This window comes from Salvelinus fontinalis, chromosome 35 (genome assembly GCF_029448725.1).
Source record: "Salvelinus fontinalis isolate EN_2023a chromosome 35, ASM2944872v1, whole genome shotgun sequence".
NCBI classification, from domain to species: Eukaryota; Metazoa; Chordata; class Actinopteri; order Salmoniformes; family Salmonidae; genus Salvelinus; species Salvelinus fontinalis.
In genome coordinates, this window is record NC_074699.1 from 31,215,889 (window position 1) to 31,221,116 (window position 5,228).

Here is a 5,228-nt window from a genome sequence, read left to right on the forward strand (position 1 = left end):
CACTCTCACCCTTTCTTTCTCTATTTCTCTCTCTGCTCTCTCTCTGACTCACTCACTCATACGCTTCATCGCACGCACTTACGCACGCACTTACGGACTTACACACACACACACACACACACACACACACACACACACACACACACACACACACACACACACACACACACACACACACACACACACACACACACACACACACACACACACACACACACACACACACACACACACACACACACACACACACACAGTGCTCTCAGAAGGGATTGTAAGAGGTCCAACCTGTTAACGAGTGGCTGTAAGAGAAGTGTTGAAGAGAGGCCAGCTCTCAACTCTCTCTGGGAAGAATGTGTTGGCATATACAAGGGGCGCCACTCAAATGGAACTTTAATTCATTTACACAAAAACTCAAACAATTCAAAAAACAGACCTCACTGCTGGCAGCTCACAGCTGTAAAGTGTAACACAGCCTCTTCCTACCTGAGAATAAACGTTTTATTGTATGCTGCACTTAATATAGTGTGTGTGTGGGCGTATGTGTCAGCCAGCAGAGGTGGGCTGTGAATAGGGCTTTGATGTAGCCTGCCAAGTTTCCCCTGTGGATAGCAGCTGTTATGATAAACACGCTGTCTAGCAGCAACAGATCCTCCCAAGATGGTTCCACACCCCTCCTCTCTCTCTGTCTCTATTTTTCTCTCTCTCTCCATGTCTCTGTCTCTCTTTGTCCCCCCCTCTTTCTCTGTCTTTCTCTCTCTCTCTCTCCCTCCCTCTCTCCGTCTCACTTTGCCCCCCCCCCCTCTCTCTTTCTCTCAACCTCTCCCCTCAGGCGTTAGTTAGTGAAGGGAAATTAAACAATGTCCCTGCCAGTCCAGTAGCAGAGCCATGCCAACCTGAGAGAGACAGACAGAAAGAGAATAGGGGTGAAAGAGACATAGTGTGAATTAAACTCACAGAGACAGACAGACAGACGCACACCAAAAATAATTATCGGATGTCTCTATAAACACTACACAATAGCCACAGGGTGATGGCCAATTGCATCCCCCAGAGCAGGTCTGTAGGGCTGACAGAGGAAGGAAGTCCACATGTCACCCAGAGGCAGAATCAAAGAACAGGGCAGACTCACTTTGCGACACACACTTGCTAACAAAAACACACACACACACATGGAAAACACACATAGACTGTGGGTTGGAATTCCAGTCATATTCATTGAAGCTTCCATTCATTCAGATCTGTATAGATCATTATATTCTCATCGTTAATTCCTATGTGGGAAATGACATCATCCCACTTCCTGTTCTGGGGAGCCAGTTTGTCTCATACTGATGTCACAGCCTAGGAGTGTGATTGAGGAGATGAGGCGACACAGACGAGGTAAACCAGCTTAATGAGTTTCACCCCAGGCTGTTACTAAAATCACAAGCTCTTGGTATGACAAGCCAAAACCACAGGCAGCCTTTTTGACTGAGTCAGAAAACTCTATTTTATTGCTGTGGGAGTTGCTGTATGAATATGTTGAGCGCTATGAGGCAGGAACACTATTACTGAAAAATATGAGGCAAGGACGGACTCTGACTAGGTTAACCTGTTGTCTAGTGAGAGGATGCCAACCTTAGTGGGATCTACCTGTTGATGAAAGTCATTGGACTAATCACTGTGTGTATGTCTGGGCATGACTCTAACTATACATGGTTACCTCCTACACTCTTAGAAAAAAAGGTGCGATCTAGATTCTAAAATGGTTCTTTGGCTGTCCACAGTGTAGTGGACAGCCAAAGAGTGTAGTCCCTTTGAATAACCCTTTTCGGTTCCAGGTAGAACCTGTTTGGGTTTCATGTAGAACCCTCTGTAGAAAGGGTTCTACCTGGAACCAAAAAGGGTTCTCCTGTGGGGACAGCCAAAGAACCTGGCCCTGGCCTAGCTGACATAGAGGTGTACAAATATCCTTTTTATTTTGCTCTACTCTGGAAGTGCTGGCTCACGGGCGCCAGTGTGTGTGTGTTCCACAGCCAGCTCAGTGGAAAGGTCTGGGATGTAACCCAGGACAGAGTTTCCCGTTGTGAGGGGGTTTTCTCTGTTCGCCAGCAAGGCGACCCCTCTCTCATACCTGTGATTAATGCCAGAGCATGCACCTCAGAGGCAGTGTCAACAAACAGCCTGTGTGTGTGTGTGTGTGTGTGTGTGTGTGTGTGTGTGTGTGTGTGTGTGTGTGTGTGTGTGTGTGTGTGTGTGTGTGTGTGTGTGTGTGTGTGTGTGTGTGTGTGTGTGTGTGTGTGTGTGTGTGTGTTGTGACTGGGTGGAGGAGGGTTGGTTCATTCATTAGAGCGATGCATTAAATTATTCCCTGTGTGTGTGTGTGTGTGTGTGTGTGTGTGTGTGTGTGTGGGTGTGGGTGTGGGTGTGGGTGTGGGTGTGGGTGTGGGTGTGTTGTGACTGGGTGGAGGAGGGTTGGTTCATTCATTAGAGCGATGCATTAAATTATTCCCTGTACTGTAGAGTTAGAAGTTTTACAGTGTAGAGTTATAACGTTTACAGTGTAGATTTAGAAGGTTTACAGTGTAGAGTTAGAAGGTTTACAATGGGGATATATGAGAGTATGGATGTCTCCTAGGTGGTAGGAGAGAGACATACTGTAACTGTGTGGGACATTATATTAGCCCACCTTTGCCCCTTCCCTTCCACCTTTGCCCCCGTCCCACTGCCCCTCCCTCTCCACTGCCCCTTCCCTCCCCAATTTGCCCCCTCCCTCCCACTGCCCCTCCCTCCCCACTGCCCCTTCCCTGTCCAATTTTCTCCCTCCCTACAACTGCCCCTCACTCCCCACTGCCACTTCCCTCCCCAATTTGCCCCCTCCCTCCCCAATTTGCCCCTTCCCTCCACCACCCATGTCCCCTCAGTCATCAGTGGTTGAGCAGATCCATCAGTCTGGCTGTGTCCTCACTAGTGGAGCCGGTAGTGGAGTACAGAACTGATCGTTGTGATGAATGGGAGAGAGAACGCTATGTGACACTTATTTTCCTTTCTCCCCCAAAAATCTTTCAACAAAAACATGAAACCTGGATGGGATGAGGGGTGGGTGGGGGTGAGAGGGGATGTTAGGGGTGTGGACAGGGGGGTCTGGTGATCGATGGCTGGGACTCTGAGCTGACCCTCACACTTCCCTTCCATGAGTGAGTGGGGTGTGGGTCTCCAAGGATAAGGACACACATACCTCCTAGTGAGAAACAGTAGGAATAAAGTAAGAGGAAAGGATGCCTTCTTATGACAGGCATTGTCTTGTGTGTGTGTGTGTGTGTGTGTGTGTGTGTGTGTGTGTGTGTGTGTGTGTGTGTGTGTGTGTGTGTGTGTGTGTGTGTGTGTGTGTGTGTGTGTGTGTGTGTGTGTGTGTGTGTGTGTGTGTGTGTGTGTGTGTGTGTGTGTGTGTGTGTGTGTGTGTGTGTCTGTGTGCACATACGTGTGTTTGTGTGTGTGCATGTGCGCTTTCATGTGTGTGTCAGTGCGCTCGTGTGTATGTACATGTGTATGCCTGTTGCTATGTAAATGTAACAGAGAGTACATCGTGACCCTAGCTGGGTTTGGGCCAGTATGCGTGAGAATCCAGGTACAGACATAACTCACCATGTCAGTGTTGTGTAGTAAAAACAGCAGAAAAGCTGAAGAATTTACGCTGGTCCGAGATCAGTAAAAGTATAAACCGCAATACTGTCTTGAGTTAGCGCTGAACAATAGGAGTGTGGACCAGAGCGGAGTCTGGTCTGGGTGAAAACGTAACAGTTTTTGACAGGCCTGGCCACAACTGACCTATTATGTTACCAGAGACTGAGAGAAACAGACAGAAAGAGAGAAAGAGAGAAAAAAGAGAGAAAACTAGAAGGAAAGTCAGAGGAGAGAGATAGAGTACATGTTTTGTGTTTTTGCATGTGTGCGAGAATGTGTGCACATGAATGTGTGTGTGTGTGTCTGGGTATAGTACATCTCTGAGTGTTTCTGTGTCTGTGAGACATCTTGATAGTGCAATGTGTAGAATAAATGTGTGTTAGATAGAGAAGGAGGTAGATCTGTCTATGACCGCACATTCTCAGAGAAGGTCTCAGAGAAGGTGACGGAGGGTTCAGAAGTAACCATGGCCACCAGTGTAAACAAAAAGAACAACAGACAAACAAACAACCATTAAAACAAGAACATCCAAACCTAACTCCTCGTTAACACTTCATTAGTGGCTGAGATACAGGAAAGACAGGACAGGAAAGACAGGAGGGAAGAAGCAGGAGGACAGGGCAAAGAGAAGGGAGAAGGAGAGAAGAAGGAGAAAGAGAGTAGAGGGTGGAGAGAAGGAAGAAATTATCAGATTAGAGCAGCGGAAAAGAGAAGAAAAAAGAGAAAGTGAGGAGTGGAGAGGCAGGAGGAGTGGAGTGGCAGGAGGAGTGGAGAGGCAGGAGGAGTGGAGAGGCAGGAGGAGTGGAGAGGCAGGAGGAGTGGAGAGGCATTAGGAGAAGGGAGGGGTGGGGGAGTAAAGGGAGTAGAAGGAAGAGAGGATGGAGAGTGAGGAGATCGAGGCAAACTCCCTGGCAGGCAGGCAGACAGACAGACAGACCGACAGACCGACAGACCGACAGACAGACAGACAGACAGACAGACAGACAGACAGACAGACCGACAGACCGACAGACCGACAGACCGACAGACCGACAGACCGACAGACAGACCGACAGACCGACAGACCGACAGACCGACAGACCGTCAGACCGACAGACCGACAGACCGACAGACCGACAGACCGACAGACCGACAGACAGACAGACCGACCGACAGACCGACAGACAGACAGACCGACAGACCGACAGACCGACAGACCGACAGACAGACAGACCGACAGACCGACAGACCGACAGACCGACAGACCGACAGACCGACAGGCAGGCAGGCAGGCAGGCAGGCAGGCAGGCAGGCAGCGGTGGCTGGCTAAATAAACATTCCTAATTGGCTGTGGAGCCCCACCAGTCTGGGGTTTCACAGTCTTTCATCCTGGGAAGGCCAACGGGAAGCTGTGGGAGAGTTGAGGTGAGGCACCTTTCTACACAGTCACACACACAGAACACACACACATATACACATATGCACATACACCGTGATATTCACACATGCATTCACACACACACACACACAAACGCACACGCACACGCACACGCACACACACACACACACACACACACACATTCATG